The sequence below is a fragment of the Castor canadensis genome, chromosome 10, assembly GCF_047511655.1.
Source record: "Castor canadensis chromosome 10, mCasCan1.hap1v2, whole genome shotgun sequence".
Taxonomy (NCBI): domain Eukaryota; kingdom Metazoa; phylum Chordata; class Mammalia; order Rodentia; family Castoridae; genus Castor; species Castor canadensis.
The window spans coordinates 88,464,702-88,491,589 of NC_133395.1; the positions used below are offsets into that span (position 1 = coordinate 88,464,702).

The following is a 26,888-nucleotide window of genomic DNA, read 5'->3' on the forward strand; positions in this document are numbered from 1 at the left end:
CACCCTCCGGGTCTCAAAGCACTCCTCAGTCAGCTCAAGGACCGGGGCCACCTGGCCTTCGGGGTCACATGGGCTTGGGCACGACGGAAGGGACCGCTTGCCCCCGTGGAACAGACATTCTCCCCGTGGACAACCTCAGGTGCCGGGACCCTCTGCTCCGCCTTGGAAAACCCACCTTCTGCAATGTATGCCCAACGCAATCAGGCCGAGCAGATTTACCCCCTCGGCCCGGCCCCAGTGTGTGATGGGGCTCTGTGCGTGAGGGCTTGCTCTTCCCCACCTACACCAGGCACGGCATCTAACACACACACACACACACACACACACACACACCACACAGAGACACCCAGACCACGCACGCACGCACGGGGACGCACCCTCCTCTCCCCCACCCCACACACGAGCAGCCGAAGGACAAGAGGGTATGGCTGGGGCCTGAGCGGGAACAAGCGAAGCCTTGGTTTGCGGCCCCTCGGCCAACTGCATCAGGATTTTTGTCTGGGCTCGGAGGCCAGAGGATCTCTGCCATTTGCTAGCAGGGCCAGGGATGGCAGGAGGGTGGGTACGGGGCTCAGCCAGGGCCAGTTCTGCTGGCACGATCCTGTAGCACGTGGCCGCGTAGCACGGGGCCGGGTCTGAAGGAGGCCAAGCAGGGGCACAAGACCCAGCAGCGGCACAGGGAAGAGGCCCAGGGCACCCAGGAGCAGACGAGACCCGGGAGTCGTGCGTGCTTGGCGTGGCCGCGGGCCCCGTGACGCCCGAGGACTCGAGTGCTCAGCCCCGTGTAGTGGCCGCGAAGGCCTGCCTGGGAGAAACGCCCCGGGAGGCCGGCAGGAACCCGGGATCGGAAGGGATGTGGAGGGGCCCCGGGTCGGAGGAGATGGCTTTGGCTGTGTTTGGTTTTGTTTCTTCTTCCCAAGATCCCGGGTGTGAAAGGGGCCAGAGGTGAAGTCCTGGGCTGGAAAGCCTCACGATTCAGCCCCGCAGCCCCAGGCCCTGAGTGTGGAGGAGGGCGGAGCGGGTCGGCGAAGGGCGCGGCTGCCGTTTTCCTGATGGGCTGGAGGGGCAGTGGCGCTTTCCGGACGAAGAGGACCGGAAGGGTCCCCGAGACCTCCGCTGGGAGCCACGCACCCACCCAAGGATACGGCTCCAGGAGGCGACGGAGGAGGGCGGCTGCTTGCCCTGGCCCGAGCTGTGCGTCCCCCGCCTTGGCCACAGCAGTGGACATTCCCAGAAGAACAAGCGCCCGAGAGCACTGAGAAATTTTCCCCCGAGAAAACTTGACCCTCGTCCTGGCAGCAGGACACCTCGGGAAGAAAGCCACCCAGCGGCCACCTGGGCGAGACCGGCTGCCCGAGCAGGCGCGCGGGGCCTCTGGCCGCTGGCCCCGGGCTGCCAGCCCCCACCCGGACTCCCAGCCGTGCCAGGAGAGCAGCGTGGAGACGCACGCCGGGGCCCTCGGCAGGCTCTTGGGGCTCCCGGAGGCGGCGGCTAGCGTCTACGGCCATACCACCCTGAACGCGCCCGATCTCGTCTGATCTCGGAAGCTAAGCAGGGTCGGGCCTGGTTAGTACTTGGATGGGAGACCGCCTGGGAATACCGGGTGCTGTAGGCTTTTGCTCCTCCCTCCCTCGCTGCTCCTTTTGTCTTCGGGGACTTCGCCACCACCCCCCCCACCACCACCACCACCCCCAGCACCACCACCACCACCACCACCACCACAACGACCCACCGTGACCACGACCCCGACCCCGTCCGGGCCACCCGCCAGACCCACGCACACCGAATCCTCACAGCTACGTCCCCGAATCCTCTCCCCTCCCCACACTCTCCTGGGGCACGCGCCCGCGACACGGGTCACCAGCGAGGTTGGTCCCAGGCCACGTTGGGGACCGCTCCCCAACTGCCCTCCAGGCGGGCGGGGAGGGACGTGCGGAAGCCATGAGAAAGTGGGTCCTGCACCCCAGCGGGCCCCACAGCGGGACGCGCCACACCTGGGCTCGCCACAAGGTGGTGCACTGGGTCCAGGGCAAGACGCCAGGGGACAGAGAAGCAGGGAGCCTCAGTCGGGTGCTGCTCCACGTCGCGCTCCGTCGCTCAACCCAAGACAGGGCAGCCAGCGCGTGACCTCTACGTGGGATCCCGCCTCCCACGGCAGAGCCTGCGGTCACAGGGACAGAGGGCGCAGGCCGCCAGAGCTCCGGATGCCAGCGGCAGCTCCCCGTCCCGCTCAAAGGGAGGGAGGGCCGCCGCTGACGCCCAGTCGCCTGTGCCACCCTCCGGGTCTCAAAGCACTCCTCAGTCAGCTCAAGGACCGGGGCCACCTGGCCTTCGGGGTCACATGGGCTTGGGCACGACGGAAGGGACCGCTTGCCCCCGTGGAACAGACATTCTCCCCGTGGACAACCTCAGGTGCCGGGACCCTCTGCTCCGCCTTGGAAAACCCACCTTCTGCAATGTATGCCCAACGCAATCAGGCCGAGCAGATTGACCCCCTCGGCCCGGCCCCAGTGTGTGATGGGGCTCTGTGCGTGAGGGCTTGCTCTTCCCCACCTACACCAGGCACGGCATCTAACACACACACACACACACACACACACCACGCAGAGACACCCAGACCACGCACGCACGCACGGGGACGCACCCTCCTCTCCCCCACCCCACACACGAGCAGCCGAAGGACAAGAGGGTATGGCTGGGGCCTGAGCGGGAACAAGCGAAGCCTTGGTTTGCGGCCCCTCGGCCAACTGCATCAGGATTTTTGTCTGGGCTCGGAGGCCAGAGGATCTCTGCCATTTGCTAGCAGGGCCAGGGATGGCAGGAGGGTGGGTACGGGGCTCAGCCAGGGCCAGTTCTGCTGGCACGATCCTGTAGCACGTGGCCGCGTAGCACGGGGCCGGGTCTGAAGGAGGCCAAGCAGGGGCACAAGACCCAGCAGCGGCACAGGGAAGAGGCCCAGGGCACCCAGGAGCAGACGAGACCCGGGAGTCGTGCGTGCTTGGCGTGGCCGCGGGCCCCGTGACGCCCGAGGACTCGAGTGCTCAGCCCCGTGTAGTGGCCGCGAAGGCCTGCCTGGGAGAAACGCCCCGGGAGGCCGGCAGGAACCCGGGATCGGAAGGGATGTGGAGGGGCCCCGGGTCGGAGGAGATGGCTTTGGCTGTGTTTGGTTTTGTTTCTTCTTCCCAAGATCCCGGGTGTGAAAGGGGCCAGAGGTGAAGTCCTGGGCTGGAAAGCCTCACGATTCAGCCCCGCAGCCCCAGGCCCTGAGTGTGGAGGAGGGCGGAGCGGGTCGGCGAAGGGCGCGGCTGCCGTTTTCCTGATGGGCTGGAGGGGCAGTGGCGCTTTCCGGACGAAGAGGACCGGAAGGGTCCCCGAGACCTCCGCTGGGAGCCACGCACCCACCCAAGGATACGGCTCCAGGAGGCGACGGAGGAGGGCGGCTGCTTGCCCTGGCCCGAGCTGTGCGTCCCCCGCCTTGGCCACAGCAGTGGACATTCCCAGAAGAACAAGCGCCCGAGAGCACTGAGAAATTTTCCCCCGAGAAAACTTGACCCTCGTCCTGGCAGCAGGACACCTCGGGAAGAAAGCCACCCAGCGGCCACCTGGGCGAGACCGGCTGCCCGAGCAGGCGCGCGGGGCCTCTGGCCGCTGGCCCCGGGCTGCCAGCCCCCACCCGGACTCCCAGCCGTGCCAGGAGAGCAGCGTGGAGACGCACGCCGGGGCCCTCGGCAGGCTCTTGGGGCTCCCGGAGGCGGCGGCTAGCGTCTACGGCCATACCACCCTGAACGCGCCCGATCTCGTCTGATCTCGGAAGCTAAGCAGGGTCGGGCCTGGTTAGTACTTGGATGGGAGACCGCCTGGGAATACCGGGTGCTGTAGGCTTTTGCTCCTCCCTCCCTCGCTGCTCCTTTTGTCTTCGGGGACTTCGCCACCACCCCCCCCACCACCACCACCACCCCCAGCACCACCACCACCACCACCACCACCACAACGACCCACCGTGACCACGACCCCGACCCCGTCCGGGCCACCCGCCAGACCCACGCACACCGAATCCTCACAGCTACGTCCCCGAATCCTCTCCCCTCCCCACACTCTCCTGGGGCGCGCGCCCGCGACACGGGTCACCAGCGAGGTTGGTCCCAGGCCACGTTGGGGACCGCTCCCCAACTGCCCTCCAGGCGGGCGGGGAGGGACGTGCGGAAGCCATGAGAAAGTGGGTCCTGCACCCCAGCGGGCCCCACAGCGGGACGCGCCACACCTGGGCTCGCCACAAGGTGGTGCACTGGGTCCAGGGCAAGACGCCAGGGGACAGAGAAGCAGGGAGCCTCAGTCGGGTGCTGCTCCACGTCGCGCTCCGTCGCTCAACCCAAGACAGGGCAGCCAGCGCGCGACCTCTACGTGGGATCCCGCCTCCCACGGCAGAGCCTGCGGTCACAGGGACAGAGGGCGCAGGCCGCCAGAGCTCCGGATGCCAGCGGCAGCTCCCCGTCCCGCTCAAAGGGAGGGAGGGCCGCCGCTGGCGCCCAGTCGCCTGTGCCACCCTCCGGGTCTCAAAGCACTCCTCAGTCAGCTCAAGGACCGGGGCCACCTGGCCTTCGGGGTCACATGGGCTTGGGCACGACGGAAGGGACCGCTTGCCCCCGTGGAACAGACATTCTCCCCGTGGACAACCTCAGGTGCCGGGACCCTCTGCTCCGCCTTGGAAAACCCACCTTCTGCAATGTATGCCCAACGCAATCAGGCCGAGCAGATTGACCCCCTCGGCCCGGCCCCAGTGTGTGATGGGGCTCTGTGCGTGAGGGCTTGCTCTTCCCCACCTACACCAGGCACGGCATCTAACACACACACACACACACACACACACCACGCAGAGACACCCAGACCACGCACGCACGCACGGGGACGCACCCTCCTCTCCCCCACCCCACACACGAGCAGCCGAAGGACAAGAGGGTATGGCTGGGGCCTGAGCGGGAACAAGCGAAGCCTTGGTTTGCGGCCCCTCGGCCAACTGCATCAGGATTTTTGTCTGGGCTCGGAGGCCAGAGGATCTCTGCCATTTGCTAGCAGGGCCAGGGATGGCAGGAGGGTGGGTACGGGGCTCAGCCAGGGCCAGTTCTGCTGGCACGATCCTGTAGCACGTGGCCGCGTAGCACGGGGCCGGGTCTGAAGGAGGCCAAGCAGGGGCACAAGACCCAGCAGCGGCACAGGGAAGAGGCCCAGGGCACCCAGGAGCAGACGAGACCCGGGAGTCGTGCGTGCTTGGCGTGGCCGCGGGCCCCGTGACGCCCGAGGACTCGAGTGCTCAGCCCCGTGTAGTGGCCGCGAAGGCCTGCCTGGGAGAAACGCCCCGGGAGGCCGGCAGGAACCCGGGATCGGAAGGGATGTGGAGGGGCCCCGGGTCGGAGGAGATGGCTTTGGCTGTGTTTGGTTTTGTTTCTTCTTCCCAAGATCCCGGGTGTGAAAGGGGCCAGAGGTGAAGTCCTGGGCTGGAAAGCCTCACGATTCAGCCCCGCAGCCCCAGGCCCTGAGTGTGGAGGAGGGCGGAGCGGGTCGGCGAAGGGCGCGGCTGCCGTTTTCCTGATGGGCTGGAGGGGCAGTGGCGCTTTCCGGACGAAGAGGACCGGAAGGGTCCCCGAGACCTCCGCTGGGAGCCACGCACCCACCCAAGGATACGGCTCCAGGAGGCGACGGAGGAGGGCGGCTGCTTGCCCTGGCCCGAGCTGTGCGTCCCCCGCCTTGGCCACAGCAGTGGACATTCCCAGAAGAACAAGCGCCCGAGAGCACTGAGAAATTTTCCCCCGAGAAAACTTGACCCTCGTCCTGGCAGCAGGACACCTCGGGAAGAAAGCCACCCAGCGGCCACCTGGGCGAGACCGGCTGCCCGAGCAGGCGCGCGGGGCCTCTGGCCGCTGGCCCCGGGCTGCCAGCCCCCACCCGGACTCCCAGCCGTGCCAGGAGAGCAGCGTGGAGACGCACGCCGGGGCCCTCGGCAGGCTCTTGGGGCTCCCGGAGGCGGCGGCTAGCGTCTACGGCCATACCACCCTGAACGCGCCCGATCTCGTCTGATCTCGGAAGCTAAGCAGGGTCGGGCCTGGTTAGTACTTGGATGGGAGACCGCCTGGGAATACCGGGTGCTGTAGGCTTTTGCTCCTCCCTCCCTCGCTGCTCCTTTTGTCTTCGGGGACTTCGCCACCACCCCCCCCACCACCACCACCACCCCCAGCACCACCACCACCACCACCACCACCACAACGACCCACCGTGACCACGACCCCGACCCCGTCCGGGCCACCCGCCAGACCCACGCACACCGAATCCTCACAGCTACGTCCCCGAATCCTCTCCCCTCCCCACACTCTCCTGGGGCGCGCGCCCGCGACACGGGTCACCAGCGAGGTTGGTCCCAGGCCACGTTGGGGACCGCTCCCCAACTGCCCTCCAGGCGGGCGGGGAGGGACGTGCGGAAGCCATGAGAAAGTGGGTCCTGCACCCCAGCGGGCCCCACAGCGGGACGCGCCACACCTGGGCTCGCCACAAGGTGGTGCACTGGGTCCAGGGCAAGACGCCAGGGGACAGAGAAGCAGGGAGCCTCAGTCGGGTGCTGCTCCACGTCGCGCTCCGTCGCTCAACCCAAGACAGGGCAGCCAGCGCGCGACCTCTACGTGGGATCCCGCCTCCCACGGCAGAGCCTGCGGTCACAGGGACAGAGGGCGCAGGCCGCCAGAGCTCCGGATGCCAGCGGCAGCTCCCCGTCCCGCTCAAAGGGAGGGAGGGCCGCCGCTGGCGCCCAGTCGCCTGTGCCACCCTCCGGGTCTCAAAGCACTCCTCAGTCAGCTCAAGGACCGGGGCCACCTGGCCTTCGGGGTCACATGGGCTTGGGCACGACGGAAGGGACCGCTTGCCCCCGTGGAACAGACATTCTCCCCGTGGACAACCTCAGGTGCCGGGACCCTCTGCTCCGCCTTGGAAAACCCACCTTCTGCAATGTATGCCCAACGCAATCAGGCCGAGCAGATTGACCCCCTCGGCCCGGCCCCAGTGTGTGATGGGGCTCTGTGCGTGAGGGCTTGCTCTTCCCCACCTACACCAGGCACGGCATCTAACACACACACACACACACACACACACCACGCAGAGACACCCAGACCACGCACGCACGCACGGGGACGCACCCTCCTCTCCCCCACCCCACACACGAGCAGCCGAAGGACAAGAGGGTATGGCTGGGGCCTGAGCGGGAACAAGCGAAGCCTTGGTTTGCGGCCCCTCGGCCAACTGCATCAGGATTTTTGTCTGGGCTCGGAGGCCAGAGGATCTCTGCCATTTGCTAGCAGGGCCAGGGATGGCAGGAGGGTGGGTACGGGGCTCAGCCAGGGCCAGTTCTGCTGGCACGATCCTGTAGCACGTGGCCGCGTAGCACGGGGCCGGGTCTGAAGGAGGCCAAGCAGGGGCACAAGACCCAGCAGCGGCACAGGGAAGAGGCCCAGGGCACCCAGGAGCAGACGAGACCCGGGAGTCGTGCGTGCTTGGCGTGGCCGCGGGCCCCGTGACGCCCGAGGACTCGAGTGCTCAGCCCCGTGTAGTGGCCGCGAAGGCCTGCCTGGGAGAAACGCCCCGGGAGGCCGGCAGGAACCCGGGATCGGAAGGGATGTGGAGGGGCCCCGGGTCGGAGGAGATGGCTTTGGCTGTGTTTGGTTTTGTTTCTTCTTCCCAAGATCCCGGGTGTGAAAGGGGCCAGAGGTGAAGTCCTGGGCTGGAAAGCCTCACGATTCAGCCCCGCAGCCCCAGGCCCTGAGTGTGGAGGAGGGCGGAGCGGGTCGGCGAAGGGCGCGGCTGCCGTTTTCCTGATGGGCTGGAGGGGCAGTGGCGCTTTCCGGACGAAGAGGACCGGAAGGGTCCCCGAGACCTCCGCTGGGAGCCACGCACCCACCCAAGGATACGGCTCCAGGAGGCGACGGAGGAGGGCGGCTGCTTGCCCTGGCCCGAGCTGTGCGTCCCCCGCCTTGGCCACAGCAGTGGACATTCCCAGAAGAACAAGCGCCCGAGAGCACTGAGAAATTTTCCCCCGAGAAAACTTGACCCTCGTCCTGGCAGCAGGACACCTCGGGAAGAAAGCCACCCAGCGGCCACCTGGGCGAGACCGGCTGCCCGAGCAGGCGCGCGGGGCCTCTGGCCGCTGGCCCCGGGCTGCCAGCCCCCACCCGGACTCCCAGCCGTGCCAGGAGAGCAGCGTGGAGACGCACGCCGGGGCCCTCGGCAGGCTCTTGGGGCTCCCGGAGGCGGCGGCTAGCGTCTACGGCCATACCACCCTGAACGCGCCCGATCTCGTCTGATCTCGGAAGCTAAGCAGGGTCGGGCCTGGTTAGTACTTGGATGGGAGACCGCCTGGGAATACCGGGTGCTGTAGGCTTTTGCTCCTCCCTCCCTCGCTGCTCCTTTTGTCTTCGGGGACTTCGCCACCACCCCCCCACCACCACCACCACCCCCAGCACCACCACCACCACCACCACAACGACCCACCGTGACCACGACCCCGACCCCGTCCGGGCCACCCGCCAGACCCACGCACACCGAATCCTCACAGCTACGTCCCCGAATCCTCTCCCCTCCCCACACTCTCCTGGGGCGCGCGCCCGCGACACGGGTCACCAGCGAGGTTGGTCCCAGGCCACGTTGGGGACCGCTCCCCAACTGCCCTCCAGGCGGGCGGGGAGGGACGTGCGGAAGCCATGAGAAAGTGGGTCCTGCACCCCAGCGGGCCCCACAGCGGGACGCGCCACACCTGGGCTCGCCACAAGGTGGTGCACTGGGTCCAGGGCAAGACGCCAGGGGACAGAGAAGCAGGGAGCCTCAGTCGGGTGCTGCTCCACGTCGCGCTCCGTCGCTCAACCCAAGACAGGGCAGCCAGCGCGCGACCTCTACGTGGGATCCCGCCTCCCACGGCAGAGCCTGCGGTCACAGGGACAGAGGGCGCAGGCCGCCAGAGCTCCGGATGCCAGCGGCAGCTCCCCGTCCCGCTCAAAGGGAGGGAGGGCCGCCGCTGGCGCCCAGTCGCCTGTGCCACCCTCCGGGTCTCAAAGCACTCCTCAGTCAGCTCAAGGACCGGGGCCACCTGGCCTTCGGGGTCACATGGGCTTGGGCACGACGGAAGGGACCGCTTGCCCCCGTGGAACAGACATTCTCCCCGTGGACAACCTCAGGTGCCGGGACCCTCTGCTCCGCCTTGGAAAACCCACCTTCTGCAATGTATGCCCAACGCAATCAGGCCGAGCAGATTGACCCCCTCGGCCCGGCCCCAGTGTGTGATGGGGCTCTGTGCGTGAGGGCTTGCTCTTCCCCACCTACACCAGGCACGGCATCTAACACACACACACACACACACACACACCACGCAGAGACACCCAGACCACGCACGCACGCACGGGGACGCACCCTCCTCTCCCCCACCCCACACACGAGCAGCCGAAGGACAAGAGGGTATGGCTGGGGCCTGAGCGGGAACAAGCGAAGCCTTGGTTTGCGGCCCCTCGGCCAACTGCATCAGGATTTTTGTCTGGGCTCGGAGGCCAGAGGATCTCTGCCATTTGCTAGCAGGGCCAGGGATGGCAGGAGGGTGGGTACGGGGCTCAGCCAGGGCCAGTTCTGCTGGCACGATCCTGTAGCACGTGGCCGCGTAGCACGGGGCCGGGTCTGAAGGAGGCCAAGCAGGGGCACAAGACCCAGCAGCGGCACAGGGAAGAGGCCCAGGGCACCCAGGAGCAGACGAGACCCGGGAGTCGTGCGTGCTTGGCGTGGCCGCGGGCCCCGTGACGCCCGAGGACTCGAGTGCTCAGCCCCGTGTAGTGGCCGCGAAGGCCTGCCTGGGAGAAACGCCCCGGGAGGCCGGCAGGAACCCGGGATCGGAAGGGATGTGGAGGGGCCCCGGGTCGGAGGAGATGGCTTTGGCTGTGTTTGGTTTTGTTTCTTCTTCCCAAGATCCCGGGTGTGAAAGGGGCCAGAGGTGAAGTCCTGGGCTGGAAAGCCTCACGATTCAGCCCCGCAGCCCCAGGCCCTGAGTGTGGAGGAGGGCGGAGCGGGTCGGCGAAGGGCGCGGCTGCCGTTTTCCTGATGGGCTGGAGGGGCAGTGGCGCTTTCCGGACGAAGACGACCGGAAGGGTCCCCGAGACCTCCGCTGGGAGCCACGCACCCACCCAAGGATACAGCTCCAGGAGGCGACGGAGGAGGGCGGCTGCTTGCCCTGGCCCGAGCTGTGCGTCCCCCGCCTTGGCCACAGCAGTGGACATTCCCAGAAGAACAAGCGCCCGAGAGCACTGAGAAATTTTCCCCCGAGAAAACTTGACCCTCGTCCTGGCAGCAGGACACCTCGGGAAGAAAGCCACCCAGCGGCCACCTGGGCGAGACCGGCTGCCCGAGCAGGCGCGCGGGGCCTCTGGCCGCTGGCCCCGGGCTGCCAGCCCCCACCCGGACTCCCAGCCGTGCCAGGAGAGCAGCGTGGAGACGCACGCCGGGGCCCTCGGCAGGCTCTTGGGGCTCCCGGAGGCGGCGGCTAGCGTCTACGGCCATACCACCCTGAACGCGCCCGATCTCGTCTGATCTCGGAAGCTAAGCAGGGTCGGGCCTGGTTAGTACTTGGATGGGAGACCGCCTGGGAATACCGGGTGCTGTAGGCTTTTGCTCCTCCCTCCCTCGCTGCTCCTTTTGTCTTCGGGGACTTCGCCACCACCCCCCCCACCACCACCACCACCCCCAGCACCACCACCACCACCACCACAACGACCCACCGTGACCACGACCCCGACCCCGTCCGGGCCACCCGCCAGACACACGCACACCGAATCCTCACAGCTACGTCCCCGAATCCTCTCCCCTCCCCACACTCTCCTGGGGCGCACGCCCGCGACACGGGTCACCAGCGAGGTTGGTCCCAGGCCACGTTGGGGACCGCTCCCCAACTGCCCTCCAGGCGGGCGGGGAGGGACGTGCGGAAGCCATGAGAAAGTGGGTCCTGCACCCCAGCGGGCCCCACAGCGGGACGCGCCACACCTGGGCTCGCCACAAGGTGGTGCACTGGGTCCAGGGCAAGACGCCAGGGGACAGAGAAGCAGGGAGCCTCAGTCGGGTGCTGCTCCACGTCGCGCTCCGTCGCTCAACCCAAGACAGGGCAGCCAGCGCGCGACCTCTACGTGGGATCCCGCCTCCCACGGCAGAGCCTGCGGTCACAGGGACAGAGGGCGCAGGCCGCCAGAGCTCCGGATGCCAGCGGCAGCTCCCCGTCCCGCTCAAAGGGAGGGAGGGCCGCCGCTGGCGCCCAGTCGCCTGTGCCACCCTCCGGGTCTCAAAGCACTCCTCAGTCAGCTCAAGGACCGGGGCCACCTGGCCTTCGGGGTCACATGGGCTTGGGCACGACGGAAGGGACCGCTTGCCCCCGTGGAACAGACATTCTCCCCGTGGACAACCTCAGGTGCCGGGACCCTCTGCTCCGCCTTGGAAAACCCACCTTCTGCAATGTATGCCCAACGCAATCAGGCCGAGCAGATTTACCCCCTCGGCCCGGCCCCAGTGTGTGATGGGGCTCTGTGCGTGAGGGCTTGCTCTTCCCCACCTACACCAGGCACGGCATCTAACACACACACACACACACACACACACACACCACACAGAGACACCCAGACCACGCACGCACGCACGGGGACGCACCCTCCTCTCCCCCACCCCACACACGAGCAGCCGAAGGACAAGAGGGTATGGCTGGGGCCTGAGCGGGAACAAGCGAAGCCTTGGTTTGCGGCCCCTCGGCCAACTGCATCAGGATTTTTGTCTGGGCTCGGAGGCCAGAGGATCTCTGCCATTTGCTAGCAGGGCCAGGGATGGCAGGAGGGTGGGTACGGGGCTCAGCCAGGGCCAGTTCTGCTGGCACGATCCTGTAGCACGTGGCCGCGTAGCACGGGGCCGGGTCTGAAGGAGGCCAAGCAGGGGCACAAGACCCAGCAGCGGCACAGGGAAGAGGCCCAGGGCACCCAGGAGCAGACGAGACCCGGGAGTCGTGCGTGCTTGGCGTGGCCGCGGGCCCCGTGACGCCCGAGGACTCGAGTGCTCAGCCCCGTGTAGTGGCCGCGAAGGCCTGCCTGGGAGAAACGCCCCGGGAGGCCGGCAGGAACCCGGGATCGGAAGGGATGTGGAGGGGCCCCGGGTCGGAGGAGATGGCTTTGGCTGTGTTTGGTTTTGTTTCTTCTTCCCAAGATCCCGGGTGTGAAAGGGGCCAGAGGTGAAGTCCTGGGCTGGAAAGCCTCACGATTCAGCCCCGCAGCCCCAGGCCCTGAGTGTGGAGGAGGGCGGAGCGGGTCGGCGAAGGGCGCGGCTGCCGTTTTCCTGATGGGCTGGAGGGGCAGTGGCGCTTTCCGGACGAAGAGGACCGGAAGGGTCCCCGAGACCTCCGCTGGGAGCCACGCACCCACCCAAGGATACGGCTCCAGGAGGCGACGGAGGAGGGCGGCTGCTTGCCCTGGCCCGAGCTGTGCGTCCCCCGCCTTGGCCACAGCAGTGGACATTCCCAGAAGAACAAGCGCCCGAGAGCACTGAGAAATTTTCCCCCGAGAAAACTTGACCCTCGTCCTGGCAGCAGGACACCTCGGGAAGAAAGCCACCCAGCGGCCACCTGGGCGAGACCGGCTGCCCGAGCAGGCGCGCGGGGCCTCTGGCCGCTGGCCCCGGGCTGCCAGCCCCCACCCGGACTCCCAGCCGTGCCAGGAGAGCAGCGTGGAGACGCACGCCGGGGCCCTCGGCAGGCTCTTGGGGCTCCCGGAGGCGGCGGCTAGCGTCTACGGCCATACCACCCTGAACGCGCCCGATCTCGTCTGATCTCGGAAGCTAAGCAGGGTCGGGCCTGGTTAGTACTTGGATGGGAGACCGCCTGGGAATACCGGGTGCTGTAGGCTTTTGCTCCTCCCTCCCTCGCTGCTCCTTTTGTCTTCGGGGACTTCGCCACCACCCCCCCCACCACCACCACCACCCCCAGCACCACCACCACCACCACCACCACCACAACGACCCACCGTGACCACGACCCCGACCCCGTCCGGGCCACCCGCCAGACCCACGCACACCGAATCCTCACAGCTACGTCCCCGAATCCTCTCCCCTCCCCACACTCTCCTGGGGCACGCGCCCGCGACACGGGTCACCAGCGAGGTTGGTCCCAGGCCACGTTGGGGACCGCTCCCCAACTGCCCTCCAGGCGGGCGGGGAGGGACGTGCGGAAGCCATGAGAAAGTGGGTCCTGCACCCCAGCGGGCCCCACAGCGGGACGCGCCACACCTGGGCTCGCCACAAGGTGGTGCACTGGGTCCAGGGCAAGACGCCAGGGGACAGAGAAGCAGGGAGCCTCAGTCGGGTGCTGCTCCACGTCGCGCTCCGTCGCTCAACCCAAGACAAGGCAGCCAGCGCGTGACCTCTACGTGGGATCCCGCCTCCCACGGCAGAGCCTGCGGTCACAGGGACAGAGGGCGCAGGCCGCCAGAGCTCCGGATGCCAGCGGCAGCTCCCCGTCCCGCTCAAAGGGAGGGAGGGCCGCCGCTGGCGCCCAGTCGCCTGTGCCACCCTCCGGGTCTCAAAGCACTCCTCAGTCAGCTCAAGGACCGGGGCCACCTGGCCTTCGGGGTCACATGGGCTTGGGCACGACGGAAGGGACCGCTTGCCCCCGTGGAACAGACATTCTCCCCGTGGACAACCTCAGGTGCCGGGACCCTCTGCTCCGCCTTGGAAAACCCACCTTCTGCAATGTATGCCCAACGCAATCAGGCCGAGCAGATTGACCCCCTCGGCCCGGCCCCAGTGTGTGATGGGGCTCTGTGCGTGAGGGCTTGCTCTTCCCCACCTACACCAGGCACGGCATCTAACACACACACACACACACACACACACCACGCAGAGACACCCAGACCACGCACGCACGCACGGGGACGCACCCTCCTCTCCCCCACCCCACACACGAGCAGCCGAAGGACAAGAGGGTATGGCTGGGGCCTGAGCGGGAACAAGCGAAGCCTTGGTTTGCGGCCCCTCGGCCAACTGCATCAGGATTTTTGTCTGGGCTCGGAGGCCAGAGGATCTCTGCCATTTGCTAGCAGGGCCAGGGATGGCAGGAGGGTGGGTACGGGGCTCAGCCAGGGCCAGTTCTGCTGGCACGATCCTGTAGCACGTGGCCGCGTAGCACGGGGCCGGGTCTGAAGGAGGCCAAGCAGGGGCACAAGACCCAGCAGCGGCACAGGGAAGAGGCCCAGGGCACCCAGGAGCAGACGAGACCCGGGAGTCGTGCGTGCTTGGCGTGGCCGCGGGCCCCGTGACGCCCGAGGACTCGAGTGCTCAGCCCCGTGTAGTGGCCGCGAAGGCCTGCCTGGGAGAAACGCCCCGGGAGGCCGGCAGGAACCCGGGATCGGAAGGGATGTGGAGGGGCCCCGGGTCGGAGGAGATGGCTTTGGCTGTGTTTGGTTTTGTTTCTTCTTCCCAAGATCCCGGGTGTGAAAGGGGCCAGAGGTGAAGTCCTGGGCTGGAAAGCCTCACGATTCAGCCCCGCAGCCCCAGGCCCTGAGTGTGGAGGAGGGCGGAGCGGGTCGGCGAAGGGCGCGGCTGCCGTTTTCCTGATGGGCTGGAGGGGCAGTGGCGCTTTCCGGACGAAGAGGACCGGAAGGGTCCCCGAGACCTCCGCTGGGAGCCACGCACCCACCCAAGGATACGGCTCCAGGAGGCGACGGAGGAGGGCGGCTGCTTGCCCTGGCCCGAGCTGTGCGTCCCCCGCCTTGGCCACAGCAGTGGACATTCCCAGAAGAACAAGCGCCCGAGAGCACTGAGAAATTTTCCCCCGAGAAAACTTGACCCTCGTCCTGGCAGCAGGACACCTCGGGAAGAAAGCCACCCAGCGGCCACCTGGGCGAGACCGGCTGCCCGAGCAGGCGCGCGGGGCCTCTGGCCGCTGGCCCCGGGCTGCCAGCCCCCACCCGGACTCCCAGCCGTGCCAGGAGAGCAGCGTGGAGACGCACGCCGGGGCCCTCGGCAGGCTCTTGGGGCTCCCGGAGGCGGCGGCTAGCGTCTACGGCCATACCACCCTGAACGCGCCCGATCTCGTCTGATCTCGGAAGCTAAGCAGGGTCGGGCCTGGTTAGTACTTGGATGGGAGACCGCCTGGGAATACCGGGTGGTGTAGGCTTTTGCTCCTCCCTCCCTCGCTGCTCCTTTTGTCTTCGGGGACTTCGCCACCACCCCCCCCACCACCACCACCACCCCCAGCACCACCACCACCACCACCACCACCACAACGACCCACCGTGACCACGACCCCGACCCCGTCCGGGCCACCCGCCAGACCCACGCACACCGAATCCTCACAGCTACGTCCCCGAATCCTCTCCCCTCCCCACACTCTCCTGGGGCGCGCGCCCGCGACACGGGTCACCAGCGAGGTTGGTCCCAGGCCACGTTGGGGACCGCTCCCCAACTGCCCTCCAGGCGGGCGGGGAGGGACGTGCGGAAGCCATGAGAAAGTGGGTCCTGCACCCCAGCGGGCCCCACAGCGGGACGCGCCACACCTGGGCTCGCCACAAGGTGGTGCACTGGGTCCAGGGCAAGACGCCAGGGGACAGAGAAGCAGGGAGCCTCAGTCGGGTGCTGCTCCACGTCGCGCTCCGTCGCTCAACCCAAGACAGGGCAGCCAGCGCGCGACCTCTACGTGGGATCCCGCCTCCCACGGCAGAGCCTGCGGTCACAGGGACAGAGGGCGCAGGCCGCCAGAGCTCCGGATGCCAGCGGCAGCTCCCCGTCCCGCTCAAAGGGAGGGAGGGCCGCCGCTGGCGCCCAGTCGCCTGTGCCACCCTCCGGGTCTCAAAGCACTCCTCAGTCAGCTCAAGGACCGGGGCCACCTGGCCTTCGGGGTCACATGGGCTTGGGCACGACGGAAGGGACCGCTTGCCCCCGTGGAACAGACATTCTCCCCGTGGACAACCTCAGGTGCCGGGACCCTCTGCTCCGCCTTGGAAAACCCACCTTCTGCAATGTATGCCCAACGCAATCAGGCCGAGCAGATTGACCCCCTCGGCCCGGCCCCAGTGTGTGATGGGGCTCTGTGCGTGAGGGCTTGCTCTTCCCCACCTACACCAGGCACGGCATCTAACACACACACACACACACACACACACCACGCAGAGACACCCAGACCACGCACGCACGCACGGGGACGCACCCTCCTCTCCCCCACCCCACACACGAGCAGCCGAAGGACAAGAGGGTATGGCTGGGGCCTGAGCGGGAACAAGCGAAGCCTTGGTTTGCGGCCCCTCGGCCAACTGCATCAGGATTTTTGTCTGGGCTCGGAGGCCAGAGGATCTCTGCCATTTGCTAGCAGGGCCAGGGATGGCAGGAGGGTGGGTACGGGGCTCAGCCAGGGCCAGTTCTGCTGGCACGATCCTGTAGCACGTGGCCGCGTAGCACGGGGCCGGGTCTGAAGGAGGCCAAGCAGGGGCACAAGACCCAGCAGCGGCACAGGGAAGAGGCCCAGGGCACCCAGGAGCAGACGAGACCCGGGAGTCGTGCGTGCTTGGCGTGGCCGCGGGCCCCGTGACGCCCGAGGACTCGAGTGCTCAGCCCCGTGTAGTGGCCGCGAAGGCCTGCCTGGGAGAAACGCCCCGGGAGGCCGGCAGGAACCCGGGATCGGAAGGGATGTGGAGGGGCCCCGGGTCGGAGGAGATGGCTTTGGCTGTGTTTGGTTTTGTTTCTTCTTCCCAAGATCCCGGGTGTGAAAGGGGCCAGAGGTGAAGTCCTGGGCTGGAAAGCCTCACGATTCAGCCCCGCAGCCCCAGGCCCTGAGTGTGGAGGAGGGCGGAGCGGGTCGGCGAAGGGCGCGGCTGCCGTTTTCCTGATGGGCTGGAGGGGCAGTGGCGCTTTCCGGACGAAGAGGACCGGAAGGGTCCCCGAGACCTCCGCTGGGAGCCACGCACCCACCCAAGGATACGGCTCCAGGAGGCGACGGAGGAGGGCGGCTGCTTGCCCTGGCCCGAGCTGTGCGTCCCCCGCCTTGGCCACAGCAGTGGACATTCCCAGAAGAACAAGCGCCCGAGAGCACTGAGAAATTTTCCCCCGAGAAAACTTGACCCTCGTCCTGGCAGCAGGACACCTCGGGAAGAAAGCCACCCAGCGGCCACCTGGGCGAGACCGGCTGCCCGAGCAGGCGCGCGGGGCCTCTGGCCGCTGGCCCCGGGCTGCCAGCCCCCACCCGGACTCCCAGCCGTGCCAGGAGAGCAGCGTGGAGACGCACGCCGGGGCCCTCGGCAGGCTCTTGGGGCTCCCGGAGGCGGCGGCTAGCGTCTACGGCCATACCACCCTGAACGCGCCCGATCTCGTCTGATCTCGGAAGCTAAGCAGGGTCGGGCCTGGTTAGTACTTGGATGGGAGACCGCCTGGGAATACCGGGTGCTGTAGGCTTTTGCTCCTCCCTCCCTCGCTGCTCCTTTTGTCTTCGGGGACTTCGCCACCACCCCCCCCACCACCACCACCACCCCCAGCACCACCACCACCACCACCACCACAACGACCCACCGTGACCACGACCCCGACCCCGTCCGGGCCACCCGCCAGACCCACGCACACCGAATCCTCACAGCTACGTCCCCGAATCCTCTCCCCTCCCCACTCTCCTGGGGCGCGCGCCCGCGACACGGGTCACCAGCGAGGTTGGTCCCAGTCCACGTTGGGGACCGCTCCCCAACTGCCCTCCAGGCGGGCGGGGAGGGACGTGCGGAAGCCATGAGAAAGTGGGTCCTGCACCCCAGCGGGCCCCACAGCGGGACGCGCCACACCTGGGCTCGCCACAAGGTGGTGCACTGGGTCCAGGGCAAGACGCCAGGGGACAGAGAAGCAGGGAGCCTCAGTCGGGTGCTGCTCCACGTCGCGCTCCGTCGCTCAACCCAAGACAGGGCAGCCAGCGCGCGACCTCTACGTGGGATCCCGCGTCCCACGGCAGAGCCTGCGGTCACAGGGACAGCGGGCGCAGGCCGCCAGAGCTCCAGATGCCAGCGGCAGCTCCCCGTCCCGCTCAAAGGGAGGGAGGGCCGCCGCTGGCGCCCAGTCGCCTGTGCCACCCTCCGGGTCTCAAAGCACTCCTCAGTCAGCTCAAGGACCGGGGCCACCTGGCCTTCGGGGTCACATGGGCTTGGGCACGACGGAAGGGACCGCTTGCCCCCGTGGAACAGACATTCTCCCCGTGGACAACCTCAGGTGCCGGGACCCTCTGCTCCGCCTTGGAAAACCCACCTTCTGCAATGTATGCCCAACGCAATCAGGCCGAGCAGATTGACCCCCTCGGCCCGGCCCCAGTGTGTGATGGGGCTCTGTGCGTGAGGGCTTGCTCTTCCCCACCTACACCAGGCACGGCATCTAACACACACACACACACACACACACACCACGCAGAGACACCCAGACCACGCACGCACGCACGGGGACGCACCCTCCTCTCCCCCACCCCACACACGAGCAGCCGAAGGACAAGAGGGTATGGCTGGGGCCTGAGCGGGAACAAGCGAAGCCTTGGTTTGCGGCCCCTCGGCCAACTGCATCAGGATTTTTGTCTGGGCTCGGAGGCCAGAGGATCTCTGCCATTTGCTAGCAGGGCCAGGGATGGCAGGAGGGTGGGTACGGGGCTCAGCCAGGGCCAGTTCTGCTGGCACGATCCTGTAGCACGTGGCCGCGTAGCACGGGGCCGGGTCTGAAGGAGGCCAAGCAGGGGCACAAGACCCAGCAGCGGCACAGGGAAGAGGCCCAGGGCACCCAGGAGCAGACGAGACCCGGGAGTCGTGCGTGCTTGGCGTGGCCGCGGGCCCCGTGACGCCCGAGGACTCGAGTGCTCAGCCCCGTGTAGTGGCCGCGAAGGCCTGCCTGGGAGAAACGCCCCGGGAGGCCGGCAGGAACCCGGGATCGGAAGGGATGTGGAGGGGCCCCGGGTCGGAGGAGATGGCTTTGGCTGTGTTTGGTTTTGTTTCTTCTTCCCAAGATCCCGGGTGTGAAAGGGGCCAGAGGTGAAGTCCTGGGCTGGAAAGCCTCACGATTCAGCCCCGCAGCCCCAGGCCCTGAGTGTGGAGGAGGGCGGAGCGGGTCGGCGAAGGGCGCGGCTGCCGTTTTCCTGATGGGCTGGAGGGGCAGTGGCGCTTTCCGGACGAAGAGGACCGGAAGGGTCCCCGAGACCTCCGCTGGGAGCCACGCACCCACCCAAGGATACGGCTCCAGGAGGCGACGGAGGAGGGCGGCTGCTTGCCCTGGCCCGAGCTGTGCGTCCCCCGCCTTGGCCACAGCAGTGGACATTCCCAGAAGAACAAGCGCCCGAGAGCACTGAGAAATTTTCCCCCGAGAAAACTTGACCCTCGTCCTGGCAGCAGGACACCTCGGGAAGAAAGCCACCCAGCGGCCACCTGGGCGAGACCGGCTGCCCGAGCAGGCGCGCGGGGCCTCTGGCCGCTGGCCCCGGGCTGCCAGCCCCCACCCGGACTCCCAGCCGTGCCAGGAGAGCAGCGTGGAGACGCACGCCGGGGCCCTCGGCAGGCTCTTGGGGCTCCCGGAGGCGGCGGCTAGCGTCTACGGCCATACCACCCTGAACGCGCCCGATCTCGTCTGATCTCGGAAGCTAAGCAGGGTCGGGCCTGGTTAGTACTTGGATGGGAGACCGCCTGGGAATACCGGGTGCTGTAGGCTTTTGCTCCTCCCTCCCTCGCTGCTCCTTTTGTCTTCGGGGACTTCGCCACCACCCCCCCCACCACCACCACCACCCCCAGCACCACCACCACCACCACCACCACAACGACCCACCGTGACCACGACCCCGACCCCGTCCGGGCCACCCGCCAGACCCACGCACACCGAATCCTCACAGCTACGTCCCCGAATCCTCTCCCCTCCCCACACTCTCCTGGGGCGCGCGCCCGCGACACGGGTCACCAGCGAGGTTGGTCCCAGGCCACGTTGGGGACCGCTCCCCAACTGCCCTCCAGGCGGGCGGGGAGGGACGTGCGGAAGCCATGAGAAAGTGGGTCCTGCACCCCAGCGGGCCCCACAGCGGGACGCGCCACACCTGGGCTCGCCACAAGGTGGTGCACTGGGTCCAGGGCAAGACGCCAGGGGACAGAGAAGCAGGGAGCCTCAGTCGGGTGCTGCTCCACGTCGCGCTCCGTCGCTCCACCCAAGACAGGGCAGCCAGCGCGCGACCTCTACGTGGGATCCCGCCTCCCACGGCAGAGCCTGCGGTCACAGGGACAGAGGGCGCAGGCCGCCAGAGCTCCGGATGCCAGCGGCAGCTCCCCGTCCCGCTCAAAGGGAGGGAGGGCCGCCGCTGGCGCCCAGTCGCCTGTGCCACCCTCCGGGTCTCAAAGCACTCCTCAGTCAGCTCAAGGACCGGGGCCACCTGGCCTTCGGGGTCACATGGGCTTGGGCACGACGGAAGGGACCGCTTGCCCCCGTGGAACAGACATTCTCCCCGTGGACAACCTCAGGTGCCGGGACCCTCTGCTCCGCCTTGGAAAACCCACCTTCTGCAATGTATGCCCAACGCAATCAGGCCGAGCAGATTGACCCCCTCGGCCCGGCCCCAGTGTGTGATGGGGCTCTGTGCGTGAGGGCTTGCTCTTCCCCACCTACACCAGGCACGGCATCTAACACACACACACACACACACACACACCACGCAGAGACACCCAGACCACGCACGCACGCACGGGGACGCACCCTCCTCTCCCCCACCCCACACACGAGCAGCCGAAGGACAAGAGGGTATGGCTGGGGCCTGAGCGGGAACAAGCGAAGCCTTGGTTTGCGGCCCCTCGGCCAACTGCATCAGGATTTTTGTCTGGGCTCGGAGGCCAGAGGATCTCTGCCATTTGCTAGCAGGGCCAGGGATGGCAGGAGGGTGGGTACGGGGCTCAGCCAGGGCCAGTTCTGCTGGCACGATCCTGTAGCACGTGGCCGCGTAGCACGGGGCCGGGTCTGAAGGAGGCCAAGCAGGGGCACAAGACCCAGCAGCGGCACAGGGAAGAGGCCCAGGGCACCCAGGAGCAGACGAGACCCGGGAGTCGTGCGTGCTTGGCGTGGCCGCGGGCACCGTGACGCCCGAGGACTCGAGTGCTCAGCCCCGTGTAGTGGCCGCGAAGGCCTGCCTGGGAGAAACGCCCCGGGAGGCCGGCAGGAACCCGGGATCGGAAGGGATGTGGAGGGGCCCCGGGTCGGAGGAGATGGCTTTGGCTGTGTTTGGTTTTGTTTCTTCTTCCCAAGATCCCGGGTGTGAAAGGGGCCAGAGGTGAAGTCCTGGGCTGGAAAGCCTCACGATTCAGCCCCGCAGCCCCAGGCCCTGAGTGTGGAGGAGGGCGGAGCGGGTCGGCGAAGGGCGCGGCTGCCGTTTTCCTGATGGGCTGGAGGGGCAGTGGCGCTTTCCGGACGAAGAGGACCGGAAGGGTCCCCGAGACCTCCGCTGGGAGCCACGCACCCACCCAAGGATACGGCTCCAGGAGGCGACGGAGGAGGGCGGCTGCTTGCCCTGGCCCGAGCTGTGCGTCCCCCGCCTTGGCCACAGCAGTGGACATTCCCAGAAGAACAAGCGCCCGAGAGCACTGAGAAATTTTCCCCCGAGAAAACTTGACCCTCGTCCTGGCAGCAGGACACCTCGGGAAGAAAGCCACCCAGCGGCCACCTGGGCGAGACCGGCTGCCCGAGCAGGCGCGCGGGGCCTCTGGCCGCTGGCCCCGGGCTGCCAGCCCCCACCCGGACTCCCAGCCGTGCCAGGAGAGCAGCGTGGAGACGCACGCCGGGGCCCTCGGCAGGCTCTTGGGGCTCCCGGAGGCGGCGGCTAGCGTCTACGGCCATACCACCCTGAACGCGCCCGATCTCGTCTGATCTCGGAAGCTAAGCAGGGTCGGGCCTGGTTAGTACTTGGATGGGAGACCGCCTGGGAATACCGGGTGCTGTAGGCTTTTGCTCCTCCCTCCCTCGCTGCTCCTTTTGTCTTCGGGGACTTCGCCACCACCCCCCCCACCACCACCACCACCCCCAGCACCACCACCACCACCACCACCACAACGACCCACCGTGACCACGACCCCGACCCCGTCCGGGCCACCCGCCAGACCCACGCACACCGAATCCTCACAGCTACGTCCCCGAATCCTCTCCCCTCCCCACACTCTCCTGGGGCGCGCGCCCGCGACACGGGTCACCAGCGAGGTTGGTCCCAGGCCACGTTGGGGACCGCTCCCCAACTGCCCTCCAGGCGGGCGGGGAGGGACGTGCGGAAGCCATGAGAAAGTGGGTCCTGCACCCCAGCGGGCCCCACAGCGGGACGCGCCACACCTGGGCTCGCCACAAGGTGGTGCACTGGGTCCAGGGCAAGACGCCAGGGGACAGAGAAGCAGGGAGCCTCAGTCGGGTGCTGCTCCACGTCGCGCTCCGTCGCTCCACCCAAGACAGGGCAGCCAGCGCGCGACCTCTACGTGGGATCCCGCCTCCCACGGCAGAGCCTGCGGTCACAGGGACAGAGGGCGCAGGCCGCCAGAGCTCCGGATGCCAGCGGCAGCTCCCCGTCCCGCTCAAAGGGAGGGAGGGCCGCCGCTGGCGCCCAGTCGCCTGTGCCACCCTCCGGGTCTCAAAGCACTCCTCAGTCAGCTCAAGGACCGGGGCCACCTGGCCTTCGGGGTCACATGGGCTTGGGCACGACGGAAGGGACCGCTTGCCCCCGTGGAACAGACATTCTCCCCGTGGACAACCTCAGGTGCCGGGACCCTCTGCTCCGCCTTGGAAAACCCACCTTCTGCAATGTATGCCCAACGCAATCAGGCCGAGCAGATTGACCCCCTCGGCCCGGCCCCAGTGTGTGATGGGGCTCTGTGCGTGAGGGCTTGCTCTTCCCCACCTACACCAGGCACGGCATCTAACACACACACACACACACACACACACCACGCAGAGACACCCAGACCACGCACGCACGCACGGGGACGCACCCTCCTCTCCCCCACCCCACACACGAGCAGCCGAAGGACAAGAGGGTATGGCTGGGGCCTGAGCGGGAACAAGCGAAGCCTTGGTTTGCGGCCCCTCGGCCAACTGCATCAGGATTTTTGTCTGGGCTCGGAGGCCAGAGGATCTCTGCCATTTGCTAGCAGGGCCAGGGATGGCAGGAGGGTGGGTACGGGGCTCAGCCAGGGCCAGTTCTGCTGGCACGATCCTGTAGCACGTGGCCGCGTAGCACGGGGCCGGGTCTGAAGGAGGCCAAGCAGGGGCACAAGACCCAGCAGCGGCACAGGGAAGAGGCCCAGGGCACCCAGGAGCAGACGAGACCCGGGAGTCGTGCGTGCTTGGCGTGGCCGCGGGCCCCGTGACGCCCGAGGACTCGAGTGCTCAGCCCCGTGTAGTGGCCGCGAAGGCCTGCCTGGGAGAAACGCCCCGGGAGGCCGGCAGGAACCCGGGATCGGAAGGGATGTGGAGGGGCCCCGGGTCGGAGGAGATGGCTTTGGCTGTGTTTGGTTTTGTTTCTTCTTCCCAAGATCCCGGGTGTGAAAGGGGCCAGAGGTGAAGTCCTGGGCTGGAAAGCCTCACGATTCAGCCCCGCAGCCCCAGGCCCTGAGTGTGGAGGAGGGCGGAGCGGGTCGGCGAAGGGCGCGGCTGCCGTTTTCCTGATGGGCTGGAGGGGCAGTGGCGCTTTCCGGACGAAGAGGACCGGAAGGGTCCCCGAGACCTCCGCTGGGAGCCACGCACCCACCCAAGGATACGGCTCCAGGAGGCGACGGAGGAGGGCGGCTGCTTGCCCTGGCCCGAGCTGTGCGTCCCCCGCCTTGGCCACAGCAGTGGACATTCCCAGAAGAACAAGCGCCCGAGAGCACTGAGAAATTTTCCCCCGAGAAAACTTGACCCTCGTCCTGGCAGCAGGACACCTCGGGAAGAAAGCCACCCAGCGGCCACCTGGGCGAGACCGGCTGCCCGAGCAGGCGCGCGGGGCCTCTGGCCGCTGGCCCCGGGCTGCCAGCCCCCACCCGGACTCCCAGCCGTGCCAGGAGAGCAGCGTGGAGACGCACGCCGGGGCCCTCGGCAGGCTCTTGGGGCTCCCGGAGGCGGCGGCTAGCGTCTACGGCCATACCACCCTGAACGCGCCCGATCTCGTCTGATCTCGGAAGCTAAGCAGGGTCGGGCCTGGTTAGTACTTGGATGGGAGACCGCCTGGGAATACCGGGTGCTGTAGGCTTTTGCTCCTCCCTCCCTCGCTGCTCCTTTTGTCTTCGGGGACTTCGCCACCACCCCCCCCACCACCACCACCACCCCCAGCACCACCACCACCACCACCACCACAACGACCCACCGTGACCACGACCCCGACCCCGTCCGGGCCACCCGCCAGACCCACGCACACCGAATCCTCACAGCTACGTCCCCGAATCCTCTCCCCTCCCCACACTCTCCTGGGGCGCGCGCCCGCGACACGGGTCACCAGCGAGGTTGGTCCCAGGCCACGTTGGGGACCGCTCCCCAACTGCCCTCCAGGCGGGCGGGGAGGGACGTGCGGAAGCCATGAGAAAGTGGGTCCTGCACCCCAGCGGGCCCCACAGCGGGACGCGCCACACCTGGGCTCGCCACAAGGTGGTGCACTGGGTCCAGGGCAAGACGCCAGGGGACAGAGAAGCAGGGAGCCTCAGTCGGGTGCTGCTCCACGTCGCGCTCCGTCGCTCAACCCAAGACAGGGCAGCCAGCGCGCGACCTCTACGTGGGATCCCGCCTCCCACGGCAGAGCCTGCGGTCACAGGGACAGAGGGCGCAGGCCGCCAGAGCTCCGGATGCCAGCGGCAGCTCCCCGTCCCGCTCAAAGGGAGGGAGGGCCGCCGCTGGCGCCCAGTCGCCTGTGCCACCCTCCGGGTCTCAAAGCACTCCTCAGTCAGCTCAAGGACCGGGGCCACCTGGCCTTCGGGGTCACATGGGCTTGGGCACGACGGAAGGGACCGCTTGCCCCCGTGGAACAGACATTCTCCCCGTGGACAACCTCAGGTGCCGGGACCCTCTGCTCCGCCTTGGAAAACCCACCTTCTGCAATGTATGCCCAACGCAATCAGGCCGAGCAGATTGACCCCCTCGGCCCGGCCCCAGTGTGTGATGGGGCTCTGTGCGTGAGGGCTTGCTCTTCCCCACCTACACCAGGCACGGCATCTAACACACACACACACACACACACACACCACGCAGAGACACCCAGACCACGCACGCACGCACGGGGACGCACCCTCCTCTCCCCCACCCCACACACGAGCAGCCGAAGGACAAGAGGGTATGGCTGGGGCCTGAGCGGGAACAAGCGAAGCCTTGGTTTGCGGCCCCTCGGCCAACTGCATCAGGATTTTTGTCTGGGCTCGGAGGCCAGAGGATCTCTGCCATTTGCTAGCAGGGCCAGGGATGGCAGGAGGGTGGGTACGGGGCTCAGCCAGGGCCAGTTCTGCTGGCACGATCCTGTAGCACGTGGCCGCGTAGCACGGGGCCGGGTCTGAAGGAGGCCAAGCAGGGGCACAAGACCCAGCAGCGGCACAGGGAAGAGGCCCAGGGCACCCAGGAGCAGACGAGACCCGGGAGTCGTGCGTGCTTGGCGTGGCCGCGGGCACCGTGACGCCCGAGGACTCGAGTGCTCAGCCCCGTGTAGTGGCCGCGAAGGCCTGCCTGGGAGAAACGCCCCGGGAGGCCGGCAGGAACCCGGGATCGGAAGGGATGTGGAGGGGCCCCGGGTCGGAGGAGATGGCTTTGGCTGTGTTTGGTTTTGTTTCTTCTTCCCAAGATCCCGGGTGTGAAAGGGGCCAGAGGTGAAGTCCTGGGCTGGAAAGCCTCACGATTCAGCCCCGCAGCCCCAGGCCCTGAGTGTGGAGGAGGGCGGAGCGGGTCGGCGAAGGGCGCGGCTGCCGTTTTCCTGATGGGCTGGAGGGGCAGTGGCGCTTTCCGGACGAAGAGGACCGGAAGGGTCCCCGAGACCTCCGCTGGGAGCCACGCACCCACCCAAGGATACGGCTCCAGGAGGCGACGGAGGAGGGCGGCTGCTTGCCCTGGCCCGAGCTGTGCGTCCCCCGCCTTGGCCACAGCAGTGGACATTCCCAGAAGAACAAGCGCCCGAGAGCACTGAGAAATTTTCCCCCGAGAAAACTTGACCCTCGTCCTGGCAGCAGGACACCTCGGGAAGAAAGCCACCCAGCGGCCACCTGGGCGAGACCGGCTGCCCGAGCAGGCGCGCGGGGCCTCTGGCCGCTGGCCCCGGGCTGCCAGCCCCCACCCGGACTCCCAGCCGTGCCAGGAGAGCAGCGTGGAGACGCACGCCGGGGCCCTCGGCAGGCTCTTGGGGCTCCCGGAGGCGGCGGCTAGCGTCTACGGCCATACCACCCTGAACGCGCCCGATCTCGTCTGATCTCGGAAGCTAAGCAGGGTCGGGCCTGGTTAGTACTTGGATGGGAGACCGCCTGGGAATACCGGGTGCTGTAGGCTTTTGCTCCTCCCTCCCTCGCTGCTCCTTTTGTCTTCGGGGACTTCGCCACCACCCCCCCCACCACCACCACCACCCCCAGCACCACCACCACCACCACCACCACAACGACCCACCGTGACCACGACCCCGACCCCGTCCGGGCCACCCGCCAGACCCACGCACACCGAATCCTCACAGCTACGTCCCCGAATCCTCTCCCCTCCCCACACTCTCCTGGGGCGCGCGCCCGCGACACGGGTCACCAGCGAGGTTGGTCCCAGGCCACGTTGGGGACCGCTCCCCAACTGCCCTCCAGGCGGGCGGGGAGGGACGTGCGGAAGCCATGAGAAAGTGGGTCCTGCACCCCAGCGGGCCCCAC

General features: G+C 67.7%; 12 non-coding genes across 12 annotated transcripts; all 12 read left to right on the forward strand.

The window, feature by feature from the left end:
* Positions 1 to 1,496: 1,496 nt before the first annotated feature.
* Positions 1,497 to 1,615, forward strand: LOC141411933 (5S ribosomal RNA). The gene has a single exon (XR_012436773.1). It is a non-coding gene; the product is annotated as a 5S ribosomal RNA (ribosomal RNA).
* Positions 1,616 to 3,763: 2,148 nt separating this feature from the next.
* LOC141411935 (5S ribosomal RNA) lies at positions 3,764 to 3,882 on the forward strand. Its single transcript, XR_012436775.1, has one exon. It is a non-coding gene; the product is annotated as a 5S ribosomal RNA (ribosomal RNA).
* A 2,148-nt stretch (positions 3,883 to 6,030) lies between these two features.
* Positions 6,031 to 6,149, forward strand: LOC141411936 (5S ribosomal RNA). Its single transcript, XR_012436776.1, has one exon. It is a non-coding gene; the product is annotated as a 5S ribosomal RNA (ribosomal RNA).
* A 2,148-nt stretch (positions 6,150 to 8,297) lies between these two features.
* LOC141411937 (5S ribosomal RNA) lies at positions 8,298 to 8,416 on the forward strand. Its single transcript, XR_012436777.1, has one exon. It is a non-coding gene; the product is annotated as a 5S ribosomal RNA (ribosomal RNA).
* Positions 8,417 to 10,557: 2,141 nt separating this feature from the next.
* Positions 10,558 to 10,676, forward strand: LOC141411938 (5S ribosomal RNA). The gene has a single exon (XR_012436778.1). It is a non-coding gene; the product is annotated as a 5S ribosomal RNA (ribosomal RNA).
* A 2,146-nt stretch (positions 10,677 to 12,822) lies between these two features.
* On the forward strand, positions 12,823 to 12,941 carry LOC141411939 (5S ribosomal RNA). Its single transcript, XR_012436779.1, has one exon. It is a non-coding gene; the product is annotated as a 5S ribosomal RNA (ribosomal RNA).
* Positions 12,942 to 15,089: 2,148 nt separating this feature from the next.
* On the forward strand, positions 15,090 to 15,208 carry LOC141412755 (5S ribosomal RNA). Its single transcript, XR_012437597.1, has one exon. It is a non-coding gene; the product is annotated as a 5S ribosomal RNA (ribosomal RNA).
* A 2,148-nt stretch (positions 15,209 to 17,356) lies between these two features.
* On the forward strand, positions 17,357 to 17,475 carry LOC141411940 (5S ribosomal RNA). The gene has a single exon (XR_012436780.1). It is a non-coding gene; the product is annotated as a 5S ribosomal RNA (ribosomal RNA).
* A 2,143-nt stretch (positions 17,476 to 19,618) lies between these two features.
* LOC141411941 (5S ribosomal RNA) lies at positions 19,619 to 19,737 on the forward strand. The gene has a single exon (XR_012436781.1). It is a non-coding gene; the product is annotated as a 5S ribosomal RNA (ribosomal RNA).
* A 2,145-nt stretch (positions 19,738 to 21,882) lies between these two features.
* Positions 21,883 to 22,001, forward strand: LOC141411942 (5S ribosomal RNA). The gene has a single exon (XR_012436782.1). It is a non-coding gene; the product is annotated as a 5S ribosomal RNA (ribosomal RNA).
* A 2,145-nt stretch (positions 22,002 to 24,146) lies between these two features.
* LOC141411943 (5S ribosomal RNA) lies at positions 24,147 to 24,265 on the forward strand. The gene has a single exon (XR_012436783.1). It is a non-coding gene; the product is annotated as a 5S ribosomal RNA (ribosomal RNA).
* Positions 24,266 to 26,410: 2,145 nt separating this feature from the next.
* LOC141411944 (5S ribosomal RNA) lies at positions 26,411 to 26,529 on the forward strand. The gene has a single exon (XR_012436784.1). It is a non-coding gene; the product is annotated as a 5S ribosomal RNA (ribosomal RNA).
* Positions 26,530 to 26,888: the final 359 nt, after the last annotated feature.